Below are 27,536 nucleotides of genomic sequence, written 5' to 3' on the forward strand. Positions count from 1 at the left end.
GGCCGCGGGGCCCCGGAGTCCGCAGGGCGGCGCGGTCGGCCTCGGCGGAGCGCTGGAGCGCGGGACGGCGGTTGCGGCGCGGCGCGGGGACGGTGCCCGCTCGCGGCGCGCTCGGCTCCGAGTCCTCGCGTCTCCGCGCTCGGCCCCCGCGCGGCCGGCGCCCCCGGCTCCGTGGTTGGCCCGACTCCCCGCGGACGAGGAGGTGAGGGCTGAGGCTCCGCGGACGGGATGCGCCCGCAGCCTCCCGTCTTCGCAAGTGGAGGTTCCCCGGTCTCGGGGGCCTGGTGTGCGCGTTTGTGAACTTCACGAGCTTTCGGTTCCCAGCAGGCCCGGGGGAGCGGGTGTCACGGTTTCGGAGACCTGACGCTGGAAAGATTCTTCCCGTACAGCGTTATCCTTTGAGCGTTTTACAGAATCTGTAGCTGGAGAACTAGTGAAAAAGCTTGAACTTCAAGCACAGCCTTTTTTATTTTCATAAAATGTTATGTGTAATATTTTTCAGTTATTTAAAAAAAATTTTGTGTTGTATTAAAATCTTTTACCAGTTCTCTCACAAGTAAGAAAAAAAAAAAAACCTCTGAAATTTTAGATCCTGTGCAGAGACGGCGGCTCTATGCCAGTATTTGAAAGAGTGGGGTCCTGTGACCTTTGTGACATCGTTTTAGTTTGTCTTAAAGGAGAGATTTATTGCCGTTCTGATTTACTTTGTGTTCCAGAGATTAAGCAGATGTGCAGTATGGCAGGGAAAGAAGGGACAGGAAGTCAGAAATTGCTTCATTCTAGAAAAAAAAAAAATCAAGTAACAAATCCAGTTGTTTTGAAAGGTACTCTGAAAATAAAGACTAAAGTTGCCTTCTGGATAAAATATTTCATTGGCCTTATAAAATTGTATCACTTAAGCAGAAAGTGTGTTGTGTGGATGGGGACAATTTTATCAAGTGAGTGTAGCATTTAAAAATATCTGTGTGTTGGAACTCTAACTGGGGAAAAATCAACTTTGGGTATGATTTTCTCTTTGGCCAAGGCAAATACTGCTGCGGTCTCTAATTAGAGTTTTGGATTATACCCCCGCTTTGTTAAAACCTATTTTATGGAGCAGCAGAACAAAAAGTATGTCAGATTCTTTTTCTTTGTAGCTTTACACACACACACATACACACACACACAAACACAAACTAGGCTAGCCCCAAAGAATAATTTGCATAAAAATACAATCACTTGAATGCAGAGAATATTTAAAAGGATGGTAAACTCAACATTTGGAAAAGGAGTATGTTAACTGGCAATTTTCTTTCTTTCTTTAGTCCCTGCCTCTGAAAATATGAGATGATTTCCTAGGAATAAACTTGGTTTGATGTACTTATTTAGACAGGCAAAATGATGGGGACTCCTTTTGTATTCAGTTTGTTTTAGGGAGCCCCCTAATGAAAGTCATCAATCCATGGTTTCGGTGCTGCACTGGTTTTCAGGTGGTCGTTGTGGGGACAGGTGTCAGTCAGCTTGTGAAGCAGCCCTCCCACCTCTGCAGCGATTAGGGAAGGAGAATACTTAGCCCACACCATTGCAGTCTTGAAGTGCTGCCCTTCGGAAGGATCTCATAGATCAATTTTGCCATGCACATGCGAATACTTTCCATGAGAAGTTAAGCTTTAGAAATATCTCATTTTGGGTTCTAAGTTTTATCCATTTCTCAGTCTCTAATCATAGACCTTTGCTGTCATTAACAATGAATATTCATTTATGGCTTGTGTGTGGAAGTTGCCTAGGTGGTCTGCGTTCTGTTACCTTTACATAGTTTTAATCAGCATTTCGTGAGGTGAGCCAGGCCGAGAACTTTTGGTTACAGTCTCATAGAATGGAAGAAGTGGAGGTTGCTCGTGGTAAGGTCTGAGCTGACACTCCATGTCTCACACGTGATGGGAGAAGAGTGGGTTTCGTACACAGTGCTTGCTCCTGCCCCCGGTACTTCTTTCTCCTCAGCTTCTGCAGACCCTTTACTGTCATTTGACTGTCATAGTTGAATCATATGGCTGTTAGAATTTTTCTACACAGAACAGTAGCTTTTACAAGCATGACACAGGACATGAGGGCAGATACGTAATATTGACAGATTTAAGTGATGGAGTCTGTTTATTGATCTCTGAATGATTGTGCATAATTCAGCTAATTGATTCATGCCACCACTGTTCTGTCTTAGAGTGTAATCGTACAATTAAAATATGATTTTCACGATAGAAGCAGTTAAAAACCTGGTACACATAATTATAGAAGAAAAACAAGCCTTTCTTTTCCTTCCCTCTTTTGAAGTAGTCTGCTGTGAAGGTGTTATTTCCTTGACACATCAGAATGGCTCATTTGGAGTTGTGATGTTTGCTATGTAAATAGGCTGTATGTTGAATTTCTACAGAAATTTCTTCCTTCAGTGTTGTGATAATGGGTAGGATCCCCAAAGTACCATAGCTAAGAAAAATAGTCTGTGAAGTGGTATTTCTCTCTGCTATTTATATCATTTCCGCTATTTTTGTTGAATAGCTAGTAGCATTATTTTTTAATAAAAATTTCTTAAATGTGATGGTGCTATCTATCTTTATATCCTACAAACCTTTATCTCTGGCACTGACACAATCTCCATTCCCATTTATGCACCTGTTTAATGGACTTTTCATGGTGGATGTCCTGCTGACATGCTAAAGGCTATGTACCTGATAACAGACTTTTCATAGTCTCTGCTAACCCTGTCCCTTTCACAATGAGAAGACTTTCCTTTTCTTGATACTGTTGGTGTTCTCTTCATCACCCAGGCGTGAGACCTAGGAACCCGCTGACTCTTCTCTCTCTCTCATTCCTTCAGTAAAACTGAGCAACAAGTCCTGTTAACTCTTCCTTTGTACAGTTTCTCCAAGCCGGCCCCACACATCCTCCTCATTCCTCACTCTCCCTGCGATGGCCCAGGCCCTCAGTGGTCACTGCTCCAGGATGATTAGAGTCGTCTGCATCCTGGTCTCTCTGTTATTGAGTATTCCCCATTCTGCGCACTTCCACCACATTCACCCCTAACTCTCTTCTCCAGGGGTTGTCTCACGGGAAGGCTGCGTAGAGCTCAGGTTGATCTGATCCCAAAGCTGTCCGCTAGTTCACGTACTTTCCACGCCTCCCGCCCATTGCCTTTGGCATAAAGTCTAACCTCTCAACCTGGTTTTAATGTGCCTCACGCTCTTGCCCCAATTTAACTTACCAACTTTAATTTCTGCTTCTTTCCAACATGAACCTTCTGTTCCTGCTGATTGGATCTCACTGTCCTTCTAAGATGACTTTGTACCCTTTTGTTCGTACTCTGCCTTTTAGATGCCTTTTCCTTTCCCTCTGCCCTAACCACCATCTCCAAGTTCAAGTCACCTGCTCTGATCTTGTTTCTCTCATTGGTTTCTTCCTCTCTGCCCTTTTGTCTGCATCATTTCTTCAGACCACCAGACACTCTGACACCAGCTTGTGCTTAATCCTTGCTTTCCCAGCTGGATTGCGAGCTCCTCCAGGGCACTGGTGTACCTTGTGTTCCATCTTTGAAACATCGATAGGCCCTTGGGCACGGCAGGCACTTGATAAGGATATCTGTAGAATTGATAAGCCAGAGGGTGAATTTTTTAAATGGTGGGCTTTGATAGTGCCTGTATGCTGCTCACCATTGTGTGCCCAGAGCCTAGCTTGCAGCCTGACATCTCGTCCTGACCTCTGTAACTGTTTGTTAACATAGAAATTAATGTTGACATTGGATAAAAGGGACGGGCGTTTGAAGGAGGCATCTGTCAAGGAATTTTTTCCCCTTTTGCTACCGTGGTTCTAATCAGCCTCTCCATTCATCAGCTGTGAGCATTCTGAGGCCTGGCACTTTCCAGAAAAAGTAATGCTGGAGGCTGACAGTTGTGAGTTGGAATTAAGGAGGCTGTCGTTATTTTCAGGTGGCGTGATGGGTCCCAGTAGTGAGCAAAAATAGAAGCGTTCAGGCTTTATGTCAGTGTTTTACACATTAAACAATTAGGGTAGAGTTCTCAGTTATATGAAAGTGCAGCTAATTGGCCCTAAAATACCAGATTTTATTGCAAGGCTGCCCAACCTTTTCATTTAAAAGCTTCTTTGTGGGGCTGGCCCCATGGCCGGGTGGTTAAGTTCACGCGCTCTGCTGCAGGTGGCCCAGTGTTTCGTTGGTTCGAATCCTGGGCGCGGACATGGCACTGCTCATCAAACCACGCTGAGGCAGCGTCCCACATGCCACAACTAGAAGGACCCACAACAAAGAATATACAACTATGTACCAGGGGGCTTTGGGGAGAAAAAGTAAAGAAAAAAAAGAAAAAAAATCTTAAAAAAAAATTAAAAATTAAAAAAAATATAAAGTTTTAAAAAAAAAGCTTCTTTGTAAATAAAAACATAGTCATCTGGGGGTGAAAGGTGAGGTAGGCAAGAGTTGCCACGCCCATCAGATTGTACTTAGGACAGAATCCAATTCTTTAAACTTGGAATAAGACTCACTTTGTACAGGCGCTGTTTTTGCCAGGAAGGAATTTATAGTCTAGCAGGAGAAATAACACATGTATCCCTAAGACAAAGATCTAAGAGAGCTCAGAAGGGAAAATGACCTTCTGGTCGAGGGCAATGGGGCCCTCCTAAAGAGACAGTTGTTTGAGCTGATTATTGAGAGGATTTGGGTAAGATTTCAATAGCTGTTATTGGGAATGCGGGGGTGGGAAGGGTGACGGGGTCAGGGGGAGTGCAGGGCAGGCGTTCCGGGATTTTTGACTCCTCTTGTACTCGGTTACACTGGCCCTGCTCCTGGGCTGAACCTCCGCTAGGGCTCTCCTGGGCATTGGTGGTCTGCAGTGTTCCATAATGAAACTTACAGGATATACACATTCCTGCAATAATTATTTTTGGTGCCAAGTGCTGAACTGATCATGACATAAAGCACAAAATAAATCTTGTAAGCAGTAAAACCATTGCATTCCTGGGTAGCATCCAGCTCGCTTAGAATGCTCAAAAAGGCCTCCTGCAGTATGGAAACACCACCAATGAAGGTTGAAACTTTCATAGTAGTGTTAATAGGGAGAGGTCAAGAAGCCAGCCATCTGTGGGACACTGCACCCAGCAGGACTCAATAAACGAGTGAACATGCTAGAGAACCCTAGTTCTGATTCTGTAGAACTACCCCCATGGACTATAAAACCAGGACTGATGGGTGTAAGTTTCAGAGAGACAGATTTGGGGTCAGTATAAGGAAAGTGGTCCTATTGTGGATTGTGCTGTTTCATGAGGTGGTGAGCCCCCCATGACTAAATGTATTCAAGCATAGGCTATACCAGGCAATGTCTCATCTAAATACATCCATTATCTCCTTTCTTCCTCAAAACAATGCTGTGACATATATACTCTTATTGCCCTCATTTTACTGAAGAGCAATACCGAAACCTAAAAAGGTTGAGTAGCGAGTGCTTGTAGAGCAGGTGTCAAATGTAGGCAGTTTGAGGGCAGTGGCTGGATGTGCACCTTCAGGAAGAAAGGATACCAACCTCAGATGCCCATTGGGGTTTTTAAGGGCCCTTCCTAACACTACTATGGATTCTTTATTCTCCTTAGGGATCAAGATGCTAATTGTTGCAAAGCACTAATTCATTATCAGCAGTACTCAATTCCCAGAAATTCAGGACAAAGTGAATACAATTATCATCATTATCATGATAGTGATCACTTATTGATCATCTCGTTTAAACCTCAAGGTAGGGATTAAGTACCCTTTTAAGAAGTGGATAGTGGGAGCCGGCCCAGTGGCATAGTAGTTAAGTTTATGCACTTCGCTTTGGCAGCCCAGGGTTCGTGGGTTTGGATCCCTGGTGCAGACCTACACACCGCTTATCAAGCCACACTGTGGAGGCATCCCACATATAAAATAGAGGAAGATTGGTGCAGATGTTGGCTCAGGGACAATCTTCCCCACCAGAAAAAAATAAATAAAAGGAGAGTGGGTCAGGGAAGTTACAAAGTTACATAACTTGATGGATTCTGCAGAGTTGATAAGTGGCGGATGAATGTGTTTGCTGTCTGACCCCCTAAGCCCTGACTTTTCTTGTACTACCCTGTGATGCAATGCTCAGTGATACTGAAAATATTCACCTGTCAGTTCAGCCCCAATACCGGCCAATCAGAGAGGACACCGACCGGTCAGAGAGGCCACCGGCTGTAAGCAACCCCGTGGCTCTCCCGTGATGAGCTCACGTTGGGGAGGTTAGGTGAAGTCCAGAGGTGTGGGAGGGCTTGGGGATATAGCGGGACTGCAGATCTGGAGCTCCAGAAAACCGTGACTTCTCTCTGGGTTCAGCATTTATCTGATTTTATATGTGATACGTAGTACTATTAAAGAAAAAATGCCTTCATGCATAATTATATTTCATTTATATTTCTAAATAAGGAAAAATAGTTTTGCGATGGTGATGTATCTTCCTTATAAATGGCAGGATCTTCCTCCCCACTCCTTTTCCTCCCTTCACTCTCTTCCACTCTGAGGCTGATATTTCTGTCTCAACCTACCTTTTCTTGAAGTGCATAAGTGTGTGTGTCATCTTTTATAAAAATACAGGACGACACACCAGACAAATAGCATCCCCTTGGCCTCTTCCCTTTCAGTCTGCTTATGTTGCATCTCACTCCTGGTCCTGGAAGGCTGCTCCTTGAAGGACGATTCCTCACACAGGACCTGCACCTCCCACCTGCTTTCCTCTCCAACCCTCGACAGCCCTGTCCTCTCACACCGGCCCTCTGTCCTTCAAACCGCCAGAGCCGTTGTCCAGGATTCTCTTCTTCTGATTCTTGACCATGTGGGGCATTTGGTGTGACTGATCTCTCTCGGCTCCTTGAAGCTTGGCTGCCCTGTTTTCCGAGTGCTTCCCTTCTCCTGGTTGTTTCCTGCCGCACGTGCTCAGTGTGAGACTTCTCTGTAGGTTCCTCTCCTCCTCCCAGACCTCAGCATCCTCTCTAGTTCACCCTTCAACCCTGGCCTCACTCTTCTCATGTGCCCTGGGGCGGCTCACCTTCTGTTTTCTTCTGCTACTGCCTATATGTCATTGATTCCTAAATCTGCAACTCCAACCTTGAACCCTTTCTTGACATATGTTCCTGATATCTTAGAAAACTCAAAACCCCACTTCCACAGCCAGCATATTCCTTCCATGTTCTCTGTCTCAGTTAATGAAACCTCCTTCACCAAGTTTAAAATCTGGGAGTTGTTCTAGATTCCTCTCCTTCCTCAGCCCTGCATTCCACTGATCACCAGGCCCTGTAGAAGCTGTCTTCTCACACTCTTGAGTCGAGTCTGCCCCCTCCATGGCCGCCCCAGTTCAGGCCCAGCCTCCTCTTGAGGATGACTGCAGTAGCCACGTGGCTGGTCTGTCCGCCTTCTGCCTGGCCTGCCTCCAATCCGTTCCCCACACTGCTGCCTTTCTAAAAGGCGAATGTGATCACGACTCTGCTGCTGAAAATCTCTCAGCAGAGTCACTGCTCCTCCAGCATAAAGTCTCAGCTCCCTAGCATGGCACAGAAGCTCCTTTGTGATCTGGGCTCTCCCTTTGAGTGTGATCGAAGTCTTCTCTAATGACCCTGGTCCCCATTGTCCACCCCTGCCCATAGCATCCCTACTAAGGAAATGAGTTGTTACAGGAAAGGGAATGAGAAAAGGGATGGGAACAGAGAAGAGGTTATGGAACTATGCTGTCTGGTACTGTAGCCACTAGCTGCATGTGGCTACTGAGCACTTGAAATATGGCTAGTCCAAATTGGGATGTGCTAGAAGTGTAAAATACACACGGGTTCAGAGACATTATATGAAAAAAGAATGTAAAGTATCTCAACAAATTTTAATATCGAGTACATTGTGAAACAGTAATATTTTGGCAATAGTGGGTTAAATTAAAATATATTATTAAAATTAATTTCACATTTCTTTTTACTTTTTTTTTTTTTTAACGTGGCTACCTAGAAATTTTTGAATACCTGAGTGGCTCACGTTATAGTTCTATTGGACAGCTTGTTATAGAGCCTCTCATGCCCAGGAGAGGCATTCTATAGGAGCCAAGCCCGTGGGATTTTTGAATGATTAAGTCAGCCCTATAGGTAGAGAGAATCAGCAATTGCTCAGTTTCTTAAATCCAGAGGAATAAAGTGCTTTAGATGAGATTGAGACTCAGAGACAGATTGTGAAAGCTGCAGCCAGGAGTTGTACAAACAGGGTGCGCAGAGCTGAAGTCGTGATGAAAGCACGTCTGTCTCCCAGGCCCATACAGTCACTGCCAGGAGTGGGAACAGGGGTACTCGTGTGATGGAGGGAAGATTTGGGATAGACAGGAGGGGCCAGGGAAGGACAAGTGGAGTCACCTCCCCGGGGGCCTTCCTACGTTCGAGGCACCAGGTGGCACACCGAGAGCCACTCCTAGGTCTCTGAGATCCCCTCCCACCACCCATCCTTCCCAGGGGGCTCTGTCACAGCTCCCCACTGCTTAGCTCTAGGGTCCTGAGCAAGTTCATGAATCAGTGGGTCTTGAGCCTCAAGAACATGTACTTCATGTGCATCAAACTAAATGACGTGCCAAACACCTGGTAAGTGCTCTGTAGAAGTTAGTTATGCCTTAGGAGGCTGAGGGCAGCAGCCTCGGATCACTTGGCCCACAAGGCTTTGAGGGAGGGCATATGGGGTCTCAGAAAGACCCAGAAGACAGTATGCTGTGAGTCTGACAGGCAGCGTGACTCAGGGCGGTCTTTCCTAGTCGTTTGCATGCTGTGTTCTGTTGAGCTCTCGGCGCTTGTTTTTATTTGCTTTACATATTAGGCATTTGTATAAGATTCTCTTAAGGGGAAAGTTTCTTGTGCTAAAAATAGAAGTTTGAAAGTCCTACATCTACAGAATCTGGCCTGAGCGGAGTGGTGACCACCCTGGTGTGGTTATTTCTCCCCCACCTGTGGGATGTGGGACCAGAGTCGGCCCTTCGCAGGGGGATCGGCTTCCTCACGTCTGTACCTTAGTGACTTCATCAGATTGACCACGTGTTTGCCTCGCTCGGGCAGTTTATCCAGGAAGCTATAGCTCAGCCTCATTCTTGGGTAACTAGTTTTCACTTTGTACCCCGGATTCTACTTTGTCTCCCACATTCCTGAGTCCCTGCTTTGGGTTCTTGTGTAGGAACCCCAAGTTGCCTTGAGCAAGGGTCCCATCATGTATCTCCAAGCCTTCTTGGGACAGTAGTCTTGTCTCTGAGCTCAAGCCCTAGGATGAGTCCCTGCTGTTCCCTTTCAGGCCTCTTCAATACTGACAGCTGCCAGTGATGGGCAGGAAACTCAGTTAGTTTAGTAGATATTTGTGGAATTGAATATCTTGCCTGGATACTGGCCATTCCCTGGTTCCAGACCACTGACACCAAGCACTGCTTGCTAGTTGGCTCCCCAACTGGTCTCTGGGTCCTGTTTGTACCATATGTACAACTTGGGAGGAGAAGGGGGAGGCAAGCATAGGCTGATTTTTCTAAATGATGATCCCCATCTTTCTTTGCCTCCAGTGGGAAGGCTGGTCTTAAGTATGGATGAGAAGGCTGCTGCCTTTGTGGTGTGATTTCTGAATGCATACTGCTCGAAAGGGCACTTCAAATATCAGCAGTTTCTCTTTCCTGCGCACTGATATGCGAAAGTCTATATTATAAAAACTCTGTTCCCTTTCCTAAGACCAGGATGGTTTAGAAGAAAAAGAGGACACGCTTTATTGCTTGAAAAACCTGGTTTTAACTCATGTAATTGGCTGGCTATATGAACTCGAGCAAATTATTTAATCTTCCTGAAACTCAGTTTTCTCATATATGAAGTGAAATTAATAATACCTGTTTTGTTATGATTTTCTTATGAGTAAATAAGACATAAAGTGCCCAGCACCAGGGCCTACAATGCACATGCCGTGGAAGGGGTAGCTTAGATTTACAGGCGTGTGCTGCTAGTGAGGAATCAGTTTATAGACCCTCCTCTGGGGCTGGTGCGATAAGAAACCTGGGTCACAGGGCCCAGATGTCACCCATCCCAGAATGAAAAAGGACCAGAAGGAAGTGGCCTTCACGTTTTGCTTCCGGCCAGTCCTGCCTGATGGTTTGCATTCGTGAAAATATTCATCTGGGATTGTGAGCACAGCATGAAGCCGTGGAAAAAGGGCTTGTTTACATCCTCTGCCAGGACGAAATAAGAATAAACAAAGCAAGTTTTTGAATCTCTGAATAGTCAGGTGCACTGCCATCAAAATCAACTTATTTCTGTTCTTTGCTGATAAATCACAAATAAAGGAAGCCACTAAAATACCGTGAAAAGGGAGATTCACATACACATTAGACACTGGGGGCAGGTTTCACACTCATTTTGTTGGAGCCATTCTTCCCTTGACTGTGGGTGCTTGGGAAGTCCTTTTGTTGTAGCCTTTGTTGCTTGCAAGAAGCAGCAAGCACCGCTTTAGCGTACTGAGGACAGAATGGTTTGATTGGAGGCAGCATTGTTCTCATTGTGGGCTGCCTTTCATACATTACAGTCCTTGCTAATACATAACCGAGAAACCTCACTTATTGAAGTGCCGTACACAGCAGTGAGATGGTCTCATCTGACACACTGCCACTTCTGACTGACAAGGGTTTGTTATAGGAAACTATAATTTTTAAAGGGGCAAGTGGAGGATGTTATGCTGGCTACTCTGACTGCTGATGTCTTGATCTAGACGGCCTTTGACCTTTCTCATGTGTTTCCCCTGTGGAGCCTGAATGGTGGACTGGGCTCAGTGTGTGCATCAGACTTCCAGAGACTTCCTTGACTCTTGATGCAATTGATCATCCCACTGTCGTACCATAGCCTCAATATAGTGTCATATTAAATTTGTGAACACTCAAGGAGAAAATGTAAATCTGCTGCCTCAAAAATTAAAAATAAAAACATTAAAAATGTTATTTAGTGCTGGTTTGTGGCGTTGAATATATGAACTCATTTATTGTTTGGGTAGTCCCAGAGCAAGAACTGTTTCAGCTGCAATGGAGGATATCAGCAAAGGTTGCCATGAGAACATTAATTTGTAATTTCCAAACTTTGGTAGATTTTCACCTTCTGGACGCTTCTGGATTGCATTTAAATTTATAGTTATTTCTCATTTATTAAGATGAGGCGTATTTAGACATTGCTTACATAAATGCACTAGAAGTGTCTTCATGAAAGTTACTGATGTGAAATTGGAAGCATCGAATGTGGGTGTTGGAAAGGGATAGTGGATCCTATAGTCTGACATCTCCCCAAATGCAGGAGTCCCTTCCGCAGTGTCCCGGTCAGCTGGCTGCCCTTTGACCCCTGCCAGGAATCAGGAGTTAACAGTTTTGCGATGCTGAGAAATTCTGCAGACACAGTCTTCAGTGCTCCTCGATCTTAAGCCTCTTTAGATTTGGACCTTGTCTCATTTGTGGTTGGACCAATACTTGTTATCAAGCACAGGTGGATAGAAACACTGACATCTGCGTCCCTGCAGCTTCGCCGTTGGTCTTGCCTTTGGAGTGCCACAGAGTAGTGGGCACCTCCCGTGTGTGGGAGCTCTTCAGATGTTTGACCATAGCCATTGTTTCTCCTACGCCAAGTCTGCTCTTTTCAGGGTGACGAGTCCCCGTTCTTTCACCTGAGATTTCCCATCCTATTTAACACTCCTCAGGGCACCAGCCACTCTGCCCGTGTCACTTTACAAGTGACATCTTGAACTCAACACCCTACTTCTGAGCTCTCTGAGCCGTGGAAACACGGGGCCGCTGATCACTCCCTTGTTCGGGCACCTGCTTGTGTTTATCTAGTCAAATATCGGGTGGACCTCCATCTTAAAAGTCTATATCCAAAGTCGAATAAAACTCCAAGTCCTTTTCTTCACAACAGCTGCAAAGCCAGGCGTCCGTCCTCCTGGCCTTGGGCAGCTCCCTGTGGGCTTTCCCTTTCCCCTCGTCACATTTTCTCTCTTCCTGTCTATTCACTTTTCCTCTCTATCCAGACGTTTTTGAATTCTAGTCTTTCAAAATTCAGCTTGTTTGTTGGTACTTCTTTCCCTTATTTATCAGTTACACATTTGAGAATGATGCTCTCTCTGTCGTTGATAAAATGTCAACCAAGACAGGCCAAAGATAGAGCCCTGTGACTTTCTACAAGATGCTTCTTGACATCAATACATGAATTTTGTTAGTGGTCGTTTGGCTAGTTTGATCATCTTTCACTTGTGTTACTTTCTTGTCAGGAAAGACTTAGACGGCATCGTTGTTGACCCTCTCACTGCATAGAAGAACCTCTATTAGGAAGTAAAGAGAGATTAATTTGGACTAACTTTTAGGTTGCGTTAATTTTTCTCTTGAAAAACTTACTAAAACGCCTATCTAAATAACCTTATGTTTAATGTATTTTAAAAGAAAGTAACAATTTTGTAAAATAAATTCCTACCTCAGCTATGATTTCAACTCATGTGAACTTGTTTGGTTTGGAGGAATTGCTTGTTAGCACATCATTCAGTTCTCTTTATGGAATCATGTCTCTGAAAACGCATTGGTGGGGTGACAGGAAATCACTCTTTAGGTGTCACTCCCACACATCATTATAGTCACACCTCCTGGCATAGGCAGTATCAAGCTGAGGCAGGCCTAACAGTGTGCGGGTGTCCACGTAAATGGCTCCATGCCAGTATCACTGACATGACCGTGACAGAGAATGCTCTGATCGTGTCGTGTCACTAATGGGTGTGTTTCCTCTAAGTGGAAAATTCTGTATTATTTAAAAAGAGGTTTTTTCCCCCTCCCACACTCTTTGACTTTATATATATGTATATATATATATATATATATTTTCTCTTCTCCCCAAAGCCCCCCAGTACATCGTTGTATATTCTAGTTGTGAGTGCCTCTGGTTGAGCTATGTGGGACGCCCCCTCAATGTGGCCTGATGAGCAGTGCCATGTCTGCGCCCAGGATCCGAACTGGTGAGACCCTGGGTCGCCAAAGCGGAGCGCGTGGACTTAACCACTCAGCCACGGGGCCGGCCCCCGACTTTTTATATTAATATCAAATGTCTGTCAAATACCCAGTGGTGCTTTCTGTACTATATTTTGTTGTATTCATGTACAAAATAGTTTTTTTACATGCTCTTTACCGTGGACTCCATGGAAAGAAAAAATAATTTAAAAGGATAACATTGAGGGACCCAAATCTATAATGAGTTAAGGAGTAAACCTTTGCTTCATAAAAATACTGATATTTATGTAATATTTTATATTTTACAAAGTACAGATTTTCTTTTCAGAAAACAGTTTTTTCTGGTTGTAAAGATAATGCATACTTATTGAATTTAGAAAAGATACCAAATGGATAAAAAATAGTTAAAAGTCGGCTAAAATTTCACCACCAGAGATTGTCATCGTTAGCATCTGGTGCGTTTTCCTCACAAATATGCATGTACGTGTGTTTGTGAGTATGCATGCATACGTGTGTGTGTGTGTGTGCGTGTGTGTTTATGTAACTAGCATTATGGTGGACCTGGGAAGTTCGTACTGAACGTTCAGTGTGACACAGCAGTCAGAAGTGCTTTGGAATCAGGCACTTTGCCATTCTAGTCCTGGCTGTGCTACTTATGTAGTGACTATAAATTGCTTAAACTATCAAAACTTCAGTTTCTACTGCTATAAAATGAGGATGATAATAATATGCATCTAGTAGGTTTATTGTAAGAATTAATAAGATCATGCATGTGGAGTACATAGTATGGTGCCTGGCTTGTAGTAAATGCTCGGTAAATGTGAGCTATTATTATTTTACAGCGTTTCTTGTCCGCTTTCCTCACTTAAATTCTAGCATAGCAATCTCCCTAGTCATAAAATATTATTTGAAAAATATTTGGAGTGACTGCATACATTTCAATATCTGAATGTACCTTAATGTAATCATTTCCCCATGCTCAGACCATTTCCAGTGCTTTGTTGTCGTAAAGAGCACCCCAGTTAATATCCTTTACGTTGCTTTTTGTGCATAGACAACAGATTCAAAGTGAATTACTAATGGCATTTTATGGAGAGGTGGAAAAAAACTAACAATTCCTTAGTGTCTACTAATGTGCCAGCTTATGTTCTAGGTTTTTCACATAAAAAACTCTTCCACAACCCTTTTGAGATAAATCTGTTAACCCCATTTTTCAGATGAAACAGCTCTGAGGGGAGATCAGCAGTTCACCCAAGGTCACAGAGTTGTTGGTGGTAGAGATGGTGTTCGAAGCCAGCTGTCTGATTTCAAAGCTTAAGCTTCTCTACTCCGGCATGCAGTTCCTGCCTATCTTTTTAAGGCTGGTGGGATGAATAGTTACCATTGTGCTTTTTAGAAAATGTCACTTGGTGCCACGTAAAAGATAGGACACTTGGCTGGAATTCTTGGCTTACTCCGGATAGTACCTCTTGTGTGCGTATGTTCTTATATGTTTTGGCATCAAGTCTCTTTAAAATAAGTTGTTAACTAAAGGAAATAAAACATTCATGTGATTATTTGATGAAAGCAGACCTCAGGGAAGAAAACATTTATTTAGTCAATCATACAAAAGTCATCTTTGTTTTAGTTGTATGGACTGTGCCAGAGTTCTTTATCTCCCTAGGAATCAGATTATTTTGTGTAAGTCACTATAGGAATTAAACACTAACAGCCAAAGTAATTGATGCTCTCAAAAGGCGTTGTAAGTTTCGTTACTTGTATATTAGGGGTAGAAAGGTAAAATCGTTAGCCTTAGCGATAAGATGCTACAAGAGGAAAGAGCTGTAATAATTGCTGTAGGTTTGGGGGAGACATAAAGCATACTGGGATAAACCCCCAAAGAATTATTTGGTGAACTGACAGGTTGTCTTTAAAAAGTCAGCCATTTGGAACATTTATCTTGGCAGCTCTCAAATCTGACTTACAGCGTGTAGTGTGGCAGTCAATTTTGTAGGAAAAATGTATAATTAATGAGAAGATCAAGGTATAGGTATTGCCAGTCAGTACCTAACACGGTTTCTTAGAACAAAGGAACAATTGAAGTTGTCTATTAATAGGATAATCCTGGTTTGTCATTTTGTAGGTTTTTGGTTCTTAGTAAAAATGAAAGGGAAAAAAACCCTAGTAGTAATATTTCATATTCAAGAAGTTCTTTGTTGCAGAGTTTATAACCAACTATTGTCTAGTCAAGAAAGCTATCTTTGGTTTTTGAGTTCTTGAATTTCTGTAGCCCTTGAGCTTACACATTCTTGCCTTAGAAATGTCCCAGTTTTCCTTAAGTCAGTTTAGTTCTTGCGAGGGAGAAACAGGGTCACTCAGAGCCCAGTAACTAAGAAGGTTACTCATCTTGCAAGAACATGATTACAAACTTGGTGTATTGAGAGTATGTCCCCCCTGGTAATGTTGCAGGTGGGAAGGGCCCAGCAATTTAAATTTGGGCTCTCCACACAACTAGTGAGTAGTTAGAGGTGTGAACTGAGAGTTGGACATGGCATCTGCAGATTGGACTCAAGACGTGGCACCATTTCTTAGTAGCTGTCCAACCCTGGGCAAGTTGCGGGCCAAGCGCTTCCCTGTCTCTGGGCCCCAGCTCCTCAGCTCAGCTCCCCCGTGGAGATAATGATCACTGTAGAGTCGAAGGTCACTTGGAGGATTAAATGTACTGAGCAACACACTTGGTTAACTCAAAAGTGCTTTTATGAGCTGTTTCTAAGTAATTAGTTATGGCTACAAGTTATCCCTCTCAAGGAAGAGCCATTTACCATTTAAAATATTTTCGAATGAATAATGTGAATATTTGTAAAATACGTGTAAAAATACACTGCTTCTGGGACTAACCTCACCACACCTTCCTAATTCGTTGCTTATACTTTATCCAGTAATAATGGGACAGGCCCTTTCTCTGCTCTGGAAACCCTTGGTGCCTAGCTTGGAGTGTCTCAAAGCTTGGACACTCACTCCCATGGCATATTCCTCTGATGAGGATGATGAGGGAAGGAGGCCCTTGGCGTCAATAGGTGGTTCCTTTGAACACAATGAACACCTGTATAAAAGTAGGCATTTAGATATATTATGTTGTTCCAAAATAGAAGCAAAACTTGTGTATTTGATGTATTATTTTAGCTTATAATGAAAAAGCCTCAAAGAAAAAGACTATCAGGTAGAAAAACATATTCCAAGTTTACATTATAAACACTTGTAAGAAACTCTTTGATTATTAATGTAATCGTTTTGCTGGAGGGGAGAAGGAAAGGGAAGAAGAAGTTAGGAGTTTTGATGCTGACAGTTGTCTGATAGGAGCTTTTCGAAGTCTTTCTTGCTTCCCTCCAGCCCTGGCTGTGTCCGTAAGGGTGCAGAAAGTGCTTCTGAGTTTGGCGCCAAGAGAGTAAATCCCGCCCCTGGGGCTGCACTCACTCCCTTTCCCCAGGCTGCTGTGGGCTCACCTCCCAGCCTTTTATTGCCTCCCAGGCAGTCATGGTGGCCCTTTCTCTCAGTCCTTTAGAAGGACAGGATTTGTTCATTGACCACCCTAGCTTGGACTATACTGTAGGACCCTTAGGAAGATGTTTCAGGCAATTAATGATTAAAAAGTCTCTGTGGCGTTCCTCAAGTGGGATTTATACCAGAATGCAGGGATGGTTCAACATCCACACATCAATCAATGTGATTCACCACATCCACAAAATGAGGAACAAAAACCACATGATCATCTCAATAGACACAGAGAAAGCATTTGACAAGATCCAACATCCATTTATGATTAAAACTCTCAATAAAATGGGTAGAGAAGGAAAGTACCTCAACATAAAAAGGCCATATATGACAAACCCACAGCTGACATCATACTCAATGGAGAAAAACTGGAAACCATCCCTCTGAGAACAGGAACAAGACAAGCATGCCCACTCTCACCACTCCTATTCAACATAGTACTGGAGGTTTTGGCTAGACCACTTAGGCAAGAAAAAGAAATAAAAGGAATCCAAATAGGCAATGAAGAAGTGAAACTCTTGCTGTTTGTAGATGACATGATTTTTTTAATAGAAAACCCTAAACAATCCATCGGAAAGCTATTAGAAATAATCAGTAATTACAGCAAAGTTGCATGGTACAAAATTAACTTACAAAAATAAATTGCATTTCTATACTCTAATAACAAACTAACAGAAAGAGAACTTAAGAATACAATTCCATTTACAATAGCAACGAAAAGAGTAAAATATCTTGGATTAAATTTAACCAAGGAAGTGAAAGACCTATACAATGAAAACTATAAGTTTTTACTGAAAGAAATTGATGATGACACAAAGAAATGGAAAGACATCCCAAGGACATGGATTGGAAGAATAAACATAGTTAAAATGTCCATAGTACCTAAAGCAATCTACAGATTTAATGCAATCCCAGTCAGAGTCCTAATGACATTCTTCACGGAAATAGAACAAAGAATCCTAAAATCCGTATGGGGCAACGAAAGACCCCGAATTGCTAAAGCAATCCTGAGAAAAAAGAACAAAGCTGGAGGCATCACAATCCCTGACTTCAAAACATACTACAAAGCTACAGTAATCAAAACAGCATGGTACTGGTACAACAGACACACAGATCAGTGGAACAGAACTGAAAACCCAGAAATAAAACCACACATCCGTGGATAGCTGATCTTTGACAAAGGAGCTAAGAACATGCAGTGGAGAAAGGAAAGTCTCTTCAGCAAATGGTGTTGGGAAAACTGGACAGCCACATGTAAAAAAATGAAAGTACACCATTCTCTTACACCATTCACAAAAGTAAACTCAAAATGGATCAAAGACTTGAAGGTAAGACCTGAAACCATAAAACTTGTAGAAGAAAATATAGGCAGTACATTCTTTGACATCAGTCTTAAAAGGATCTTTTTGAATACTGTGTCTTCTCAGACATGGGAAACAAAAGAAAAAATAAGCAAGTGGGACTTCATCAGACTAAAGAGCTTCTACAAAGTAAAAGAAACCAAGATTGAGACGAAAAGACAACCCTCCAACTTGGAAAAAAAAAGTTGTAAATCATATATCTAACAAGGGTTAATCTCCATAATATATAAAGAATTTGCACAACTCAACAACAAAAAATCAAACAACCTGATCAAAAAATGGGCAGAGGATATGAACAGACATTTCTCCAAAGAAGATATATAGATGGCCAATAGGCACATGAAAAAATGCTCAACATTACTGATCATCAGGGAAATGCAAATCAAAACTACACTAAGATATCACCTTACACCTGTTAGAATGGCTACAATAACCAAGACAAAAAATAACAAATGTTGGAGAGGATGTGGAGAAAAGGGAACCCTCATACAATGCTGGTGAGAATGCAAACTGGTTCAGCCACTATGAAAAACAGTACAGAGATTTCTTTAAAAACTACAAATAAAAATACTATATGACCCAGCCATCCCTCTACTGGGTATTTATCCAAAGAACTTGAAATCAGCAATTCAGAGACTTATGCTCCCCTATGTTTGTTGCAGCATTATTCACAATAGCCAAGACATGGAAGCAACCTAAGTGCTCATCGACAGATGATTAGATAAAGAAGATGTGGTATATGTATACAATGGAATACTACTCAGCAATAAAAAAATGACAAAATTGTCCCATTGACAATAACATGGATGGACCTTGAGGGTATTATATTAAGCGAAATAAGCCAGATAGAGAAAGACAAACATTGTATCATTTCCCTCATATGCAGAAGATAAACAAATACATGGACAAAGAGAATTATTTAGTGGTTACTAGGAGGAAGGGGGATGAGGGGTGGGCACAAAGGCTGAAGGGGTGCACCTATATGGTAACTGACAAATAATAATGTACAACTGAAATTTCACAATGTTGTAAACTATCATAACCTCAATAAAAATATATCTATATTGAAAAATAAATTTTAAAAAAGTCTCTGTGGCATTCCTTGGGGACAGGAGTATGTGAGCCAAGTGCTGGGCATTTCAAACAAGCCACCATGACCACTTACCATTGGGGGCCAATGGAAGGCCCCTGGAGCACCAGACTCCTTGAGCATGCCAGCTGAGATGGCTAAACCTGTTTGCTATACTCCTCTTGAATCAGTTTCTAAATTTTATTTCTCCTTCTGCACAGGAAACTATTCTGAATTTCCCTCACTTGTTTTGGTACCACATTTCATTCAGCTCACTTCTTCATCCGCTCTTTCTTGAGCATCTGCTCTGTACCAGGCACTGTGAGAGGAACAAAGAGTAATCAGACTTCGAAAAGGAGAAAACATTATGTACCTGAGACAGAAGTAAGGTGGCCTCCAGAGTTGAGGGAAGGGAGAGGTTAAGTACATAATGATTCTTTTTCTCTCTACTTTCTACAGTAAATTGTACTACATAAAAATCTATGCTAACATTCATTTATGTAGCAAATCCCATTATAATGAATATTCCTGTTATCTGTGACTCTGGCAAGCAGCGTTAGAACACAATTCTAGTACAACACAGGACTTGGGACAGTCCCTTGGAGTGAGCCGAAATGGGATTTGACCTATATATCAAGCTTTTCATGGTTTTGATATTTTTCGTTACCATGTGTCAACAAATACCTGACTTGATATTAAAGCCAGTTAAATCAATATTTCTTGCTGTAGTCAAGATACAGCAACATATATCCAAGGGCAACATATCCCCAACAGCCATATTTTGTTGAGTACATATATTTTATCATAAACCTAACTGATAAAACTACCTTCAGATGAATAGAATGAAAATATCAACATAGCTACCTTAAAAAAAAAAAAGCCAGAGAATCTATGATCGTGTCCCTCAGCCTTCGTTTAAGCAGTCCCATCATTTACTTTGTACTCTTTAGTCCTGAGGAATGCTGGTGTGAAAAGGTCTTGATTGTGGTAGCTCTGGTTTCTTTCACTCTGCTCCAGTGGGTCCGTTTTAACCTTCTCCCAACTCCCGTCCCAACCAGAGGATTTCTGAACACAGCCCCAGAGTAGCAGGTACCAGTGAACTGAGAGTCTCGGACTGTAGGAATCTAGGAATCGCGTTGGAAGGGAGAGCGGGATTGAACCCCATTCCTTCTTGCTCTTTTTCTGAACTTTTAACTGTTAGAAGATTTCTGAAAGTTGCTTGTTAGAAACTCACAATATTTCTATAAACAAATGATCTGAAGCATCAACTTATAAACACCAACAGATTTATTTACTGTTATCAGAAAAGCCTAGCTTCTCTTCCCTGTGTACTATGGATAGAAGAGTGGCTGTCATTTTTGGGCTCCTACTCTGTGCTAAGCACTTAACAGTATCTCATCTCTAGTAGTCAAAATGATGCTTTCAGGCACGTGTTTTTACTTCCATCTTATGTATGCTGTGGGCTTCTAAGTAACTTACCTGAGAGCACCAAGCTAGAAAGTGTATAAGCAGGGATTTGAACCCAAGTTTGGCTGATTCCAAAGCCTTTTCACTTTTTACATCAGGCGATTTTCCATAACATATCATGAGATTGAAAAATCTTTTTTTTTCAAATCGTTAAAGTAACACATGCTCATTTTAGGAAGTTTGGAAAGAAGAGAAAATTGTAAAGAAGAAAAAATCACCCATAATTCTTCACCACAGGGATAATCACTACTAAAATTTTAATTTTTTTCTTTGTAGGCTTAAGAAAGCTATAATTTATATTCCCAAAAAAGTACTGTTCGTCGTCTTTGAAGTTTATGCACATACTCCAACTGTATTGCTGTTGCTTAAAACATTTTTGGAATCCCTTTCAGAGCCAATTTAGGAACCGGATTCTCTATCGACTCTCACGCTCGGGGTACCTTTGGCAGAGACATAGCAAAGACAGTGCATCCGTTACTTGAATATCTATCAAAATAATACATTTTTATATGTTCTACCATTTTATGCCTTCTAAAATCATATGCTGCAAATATTTAACCATCCTGTACAGAACACCATCATTGCCCTCTCTAAGAAGCAGAAGCGTCTCTGCTGACTTCTGTTGTGGTAGAAGATGGAATTCGCCAATGCGCTACTTCCTCCCATGTCAAAGATTGATGGATATTTTGGGGTTGTTTAAAAGTCTTTATTAAAAATTAAATCTATAAATGTTTAATATCTCATTTGACAACTCGTGTTATTTATTACATTGTCAACACAACAGTGTTTGCCTTTTGTGGTACATAAAGAAAATCAGAAAACTGTTTTTGTCAAAAGTTTGAAAAACATCTTTTAAAATCAATTTCTTTTTAATGGAAGTATTATACTCACTGAATTATTCCCCTCCAAGGAGTTTTGGTGAAAGCAAATATATCTTAAGTGTGATGAACTGATCTTTAAATAAAGTCAGTAGCGTCTTGTGTTGAAGTGTTTTTCAAAGAAGCAGGCATGCGTGTGCACTCACACACACACACACACACGCATGCATAAAAGAAAAGATCGCTTTCAAAATGGCTGTTGGTGTACTTTTATTAAAGTCAAGAAAGTCAAGTAGTTAAGTGCCAGCTGAGTTCTCATCACTCTGGTTTATTGCATACAACACTATTACTTTTAGAAAACAACCCTAACCCGCAACCCAAGCTTCTTGCTTGTTGTCGGGTTTCTGCCATATTTTTCACAGATATTTTTATCTGCTCCATCATCTTAGCATGGTGTTCCCTCCCCCAGACTGCTGGGCACCTGGGACACGGGGATCCTGGATCTTGGATAGGTGCAGAATTCTTTGGGGCCACTACCAGGGTTCAGGTTGGGGCAGACTGGGCATGCGCAGTTGTCCTCAGGGCTGCCCTCTTCCCTGGTCTCCTGATTGCCAAGATTTCCTACCATATAACTTCATCATGCTCACAGAGCTGATTACAAAGTGTGGGCTGCGTCTTGTGTTGATGTCCTGGGCACTATTCACGGTGCCTGGCGTTGTGTTCTAGCAATGTTTGTTAGATAAATGAAGGGTTATAATACATTCTCTCAAAAATGGAATGTTGGGGAGAAGTTAATCTGATTGAAAGAAAGTCAGAATAGAATTGTAGATTAGAATCTCAAGGTTTAAGAGCTTCTAGGTCAGTCCTCTCATTTAAAGGTGAAACCTGGAGAGGTCAGCTGACTTGCAGAAGGTCACCTAGAAAGTTGCTGCTGAGCCAGGCACAGTGTCCAGCATCCTGAGGTCCCGTCCTGTCCTTTCCAGAGCTCCCTCCTTGTTGTCGTTCCCCGGATGTTTCATGGAGGTTGAGCTGCTTCTGCAGGATCAGTGACCGGAGCATTTGAAGCCCCACACAGTGCTTAATGGAGGCTTGGATGCTCAGTGATTCTCAGGGACACTTGAAGCGATTGTTGACTTGCTGAGTGATTGGTTGGTTGGTTGATGACCTTGGCCCCCGTCTCTCTGCTTTAGTGATTACTAGCTGAATGGCAAGTTCCCTGGGGTTGTGTGGGTATTATAGCCTATCTCTTGGAGAGGGGATATTAAGCAACAGTAATAACAATAGCTACCATTTGTTTGTGATAAATTAGGCAGGATGTGGTTGTGGTTTAGAGTTCAGGCTCTAGGGCCAGATGGTCACAGTTAGAATCCCAGCTCCAGCACTTGTCCCGCATATTTTTATGAGACAGGTGATTTGACCTTTCGGTGCCTCGTTTTCAACATCTGCAAAATACTAATGGTAAAAGTGCCTCCCTCAGAGTATTGAAGAGTTAGCCCATTTGGAGCCCTAGAGCAATGCCAGGCAATTTCTAAGCAAGGGATAAATGTTAGCTATTGTTGTTATTAAAATATTACTATTGTAATATTATATTATCCAGTCTTCTCAACAGCTCTCTGAGGAAAGTACTGTTATTACCCCCATTGCACAGTTGAGTAACTGAGACACAGAGAGGTTCTCTACCTACACAGCTCTAAGTCATGGGTAAGGCCCATGTCTGCCTCACTCCAGATCATGTGCTTGGGTGTGGGAGTGATGGAAGTGGGCTGTGTAGCTGCTGAATGTGAGATCTGACCTCCCAAATTTCCTTTTTCCCTAGAGCACTCCAGGACCCAGGCTGCTTTTAGGAGCATCTCCGTGGCTTCCCAGGTAAGTGGAGATGGTCCTTCCCTTCCCCATGTCTTCCTCCCGAGCATGGCCAGCTGGGCCTGTGCCTCCACTGACTCCCGGAGGCCTGGTCACAGGCTTTGTCAGCCTCTTGGGGTTGCAACCCCAGAGTCCTTGTTTATTGTGGTGTAGACTGAAGTCCCTCGTGATGGGGTGGGGAAGGGGCGGTGGGCTTGGGCACTCCTGCCCCACCTACCTCCGCTTCTTCGCCTGCATCGGCATTTCTGTGGATTTCTTCAGAGTAGTTTCACGCATGGAAAATACTTCAAAGTACCAGAAAAAAAAGTCTTCTGTAGATGCCCTTGAGATGTAGAAAGGGATCATGGTGAAGAGCAACAGGCCTTCCCACCCCGCAGTGATTCCCATTTTCGCTATTGTTGCCATTGTTGAAGAACTTGCGCCAATGAATCCAGACGTCTGACTCACAACCTCCAGTGCTCACTGAGCCTTGAGTGGGAGTGGAAGGACACAGGCCTTTGAGCCAGGCAGCCTGGCTTCACACCCTGCTTTTGCTGCCCAGGAATCGTGTGGTGTTTGCGTGCCACCTGCCTCCCTGAGCCCCGGCTTCTTCCTCTCTGAGATGAGCTCATTATACCCATCTCACAGGGTTGGGGTATGTCCAGCTCATGTGTTTAGAGTGAACTGTACAAGACTGACATTGGTTTCCATGGTAATTATTATTGTTACAGTTATTGTATTTGAATGGGTTCATCAAAAGTATTTGCTGGACAGGAAGCGTGTTGTTATTTTTGGTTCATCACACTTCCTCCGAAATATTTTTATTTCTTCCTCCAGCAGTCTTGCTTATTTAAATTAGTCTGCTTAGCAAGCCGTATAGTCATGAAAAGATCATCTCTGGTTCAGACCCTGTCAAATGATTGTGAATTCCAAATTGAGGTAGTCCAAATTAATGAGGTCTTGTCGCACCTGCATATTTTCATAATGTTTTATATAAACTTGATTCTTTTCTCCATAACCCTGAAACTTTAGTGGTAAAGTGGCTGTAACTTTTTGAAAAGAGCCGTTAATATTGGTGGGAGTTGGTTGTTTTCCGTGAATGGAATAGAATATTTTACTTCCTCATATGTGAAATCTGAATCACCATGAAAATACTTTCTTTGTAGTAGTTCAAAGAGAATTATTATGGAAACTACTGGTTGATTCTCTCTCTCTCTGTCTCTCTCTCTCTCTCTCTGTCTCTCTCTCGCTCTTTGTGTCACATACACACTGCTTGGTTTTTCTTTCCATTAGACCACTGATGAGTTACTATGTAAATTCTGGCAGCCTTCTCCCCCGTCAGACAAGCAAGGGCAAAATCAATTCCTCTTTTCTTGGAATGTACCAAATAATCAGAAACTCTGATTATTCTGCTGGAAGGCACCAAACAGCTTGATGGAAAGATGTACCAATTGAAAACAATTCTGATCATATTTCTGTCAGGAGAATGAGATACCTCCAGCTGTCTGTCACTAATCATATTAGAGGTGGAAAGCAGGAATGTTTGGCCTGCAAAGATTCCTCTAATCACATGTTGGAACACGACTTTTACTGGCTGCTTATCCCAGAGCGGTGACATGGAACGACCATGCTGTAACTCGTCTTGCCAATTGGTGGTAGTCTCCAACATATGTCACATGAGCACAGTTAAGGAATTTTCTAATTACAGTTCAAAGACTTTCTTTTATCTTTTTATGCTCATTCTGCAGACATCACTGATTGAAATGATTTCTCCCTCAGCATAATCCTATTGCCAGCAGTTACAAGAGAGCAGGGAGATGGCAAATGAAACCCACAATAACTGAAGAGGTGTCCGAATTCAATTAGGAAGAGGCCTCTCCCATCTGGACGCATAAGCCATATAAATCCGTTTTAATTGTGAGCTGTGGTACTTATCTGGTCATGTTGATTTTGGATGCACGTGCCAAAGCTGGATTTAGACCAGAACTCCAGATCTTCGAGCCCTAATGGCTAATTTGGGTGTCCACTGAATCCCTTAATTCATTTCTTAATTAGTTCTTCCAGAATTAGAGTTGCTTGCTTACAATCATTTTCATAAATCTAAATAAATGTACATAGATTTTTTTCCCCATGGTTCACGCGTTTTGCTCTGTTCTTAAAGAACTATTCCTGTTGTTATCAAAATAATAAAAACAATCCCAACAACTTGTTGGCAAAATTAACATGTTGCCAGGCAGTGTAGTAGAGTATGGACTGAGGCACCAGGAAGCCTGCTTTTAATTTCCAACTCTGCTACGTACAGCCATGGGACCTCGGTCAGGTTACTTTCCCGCTCTGTGCCTCAGTTTCCTTTGGTAAAATGGGAAGAATAATAGTACCTATCTTATAGGGTTGTTTTGAGGATTCAAATAGCATTGCATATAAGAACTGATATGCAGAAAGTGCCTCACATTCTAATAAATGTTAGTGATTCTGTCTGTTATCAATAAGACAATGGGAGACCGATGAGCCGGTTTTGCTGGTGTCACCATATGCCATCTAAGTATGTCCCATGTATGCAGTCCATGTGGAGATGACTCGTGGTGGTGATGAAACGTTGGAGACTCTGCAGTTGGACTTAGTCTGTCTTATTTGTATTTGTACTTCTCATTGGGCTACAGTATTAGCATTTTTGGCTTTCCATGGTTGATCAATGTGAGTGTTAACTTGAAACCTTTTGGTGCAAAATTTCTTTAAAATTTGAACGAACGTTTTGTTCCCCCAGTAGACACAATATTGACCCTCATTAAAAGGAAAAATGTGATTATAATATGTAAAAAATATCTATGTGTTGGGGGGAGAGTTTTGGAGGTATTGGCCTCAATAAATTTTCAAACTATTGAAATTTTCAAACTGTTTTTTAACAGAGTTTAATGTATTTAATATCATGGTTCAAATTTTATGAGTGTGTAGGAGTACAAGTCTAGGGAAAGATAAATCTAGTCGTTTAATGAGGTTTCTTCATGGCTACGTAAGAGTTAGTTAACATTAAAACTGATTGCTAAGCCATGCACTAGAATTACCTTTCCTTAGGTTTTTTTTTTAAAATTAAGTTAAATAGGACCCAGCAATTCCCCTCATGTGTGTGTGTATGCATGTGTGTATTCTAGAGAAGTGTATACTCATGTACATCCAGAAACAGTTGTAAAATGTTCTTAGCAGCATTGTTTATATTAATCTCAAATTAGAAATGTCCAAATTATCTATCAGTAGTAGAATGGATGAATAAGTTGTGGTGTAATCATAAGATTGAATACTATACAGCCATGAAAAAAGAATAAACTAGAGGTACACACAGTAACACTGATGTATCTCACAGACGTAATGTTGTAAGAAAGAAGATACAAAATAATACATAGCAATCTTATTCCATTTATATGAAGTGTGAAAAAAGACAAAGCTAGACTCTTTTGCTAACAGGTGCATACCTAAGTGGCCGATACTATAAAGAAAAGCCAGGAATTTATTACTGAAGAATCAGGATAGTGGTTACCTCTGAGAGAGGGGGTGCTGGGGAAGAGAAAGGACCTGGAGGGCTCTGGGAGTGCTGGCAATGTTCTGTGTTTTGACTGGGTTAGTAGTTGCATGGGTAATATCCAGTATATTACATGAAACATTAATGTTTTATGTGCTTTTCTGGTTGTAGGTTATAGGTCATAATATTAAAATGCAAAATAACTATCTTTTTGACCTAGATTGGTTTGTCCTTGTCCTGCATAGTTTTAGGCCTAGAGATTCCTGTGATTATAAGTGGTTCTAGAAGTAAGCTACTTCCTGGCTGCGTGGCAAGTGGCCTCAAAAGTGGAATGTGCACCCCACGGAGCTCTTGAGAAGATCCATTTGGGTGAGAAAGAAATTGATTAGGACTTGCATTTACTTTCATTTTATTCTGAAGCATCATGATAACTGATGGTGACTGTGTTGACGCTGGCATCGTGCTGGGTCCATGTGTCAGGTGGTTGGGTGTCACCTGGAGGGAGGGAGGTGAAGCTCCCCTTTCAAAGTGGCTTCCCCGCTGGTTCCTCTGCTTTGGTTATTTTGTGAAATACATTGTGCCTGGTTAACTGGATTTAGAAATTCTATATTTTAGTTTTAACACACTCTCACAAACTAACAGAATCTTCAAAAGATTCTGCAAAGAATTCTTGTAAATGGAAGACAGTTTTAATATCATAGGCAATGGGAAAATGGGAAGGTTTAGCATGAACTCTTTGTCAGCCACATGATGAGATAATGACAGTGACCATCGGGTCAGATCTGGCAAGAAGCTGGCCACCAAAATTATAAATGATCTGGAAGACGTAAGGATTTATATCCACTGTGGTTAATTAGTCATGAACCTCGCCCTGCATTTGCCTTGAGATAATCGTGA

The 27,536-nt window shown here is 42.2% G+C and overlaps 1 protein-coding gene across 7 annotated transcripts in view; it reads left to right on the forward strand.

Moving 5' to 3' along the window:
• SPATS2L (spermatogenesis associated serine rich 2 like) overlaps positions 1 to 27,536 on the forward strand; it is a 165,567-nt gene that overhangs the window by 1,054 nt on the left and 136,977 nt on the right. For 5 of the 7 annotated variants that reach the window (XM_046658652.1, XM_046658646.1, XM_046658651.1 and 2 more), the window contains exon 2: positions 23,100 to 23,149. The gene's annotated coding sequence lies outside the window, so the exon portion shown is untranslated. Of the gene's footprint in view, positions 1 to 6; positions 203 to 23,099; positions 23,150 to 27,536 lie in introns of those variants that run through there. The other 2 variants (XM_046658650.1, XM_046658647.1) reach the window with 2 other exon arrangements.

This window comes from Equus quagga, chromosome 4 (assembly GCF_021613505.1).
Source record: "Equus quagga isolate Etosha38 chromosome 4, UCLA_HA_Equagga_1.0, whole genome shotgun sequence".
NCBI lineage: Eukaryota > Metazoa > Chordata > Mammalia > Perissodactyla > Equidae > Equus > Equus quagga.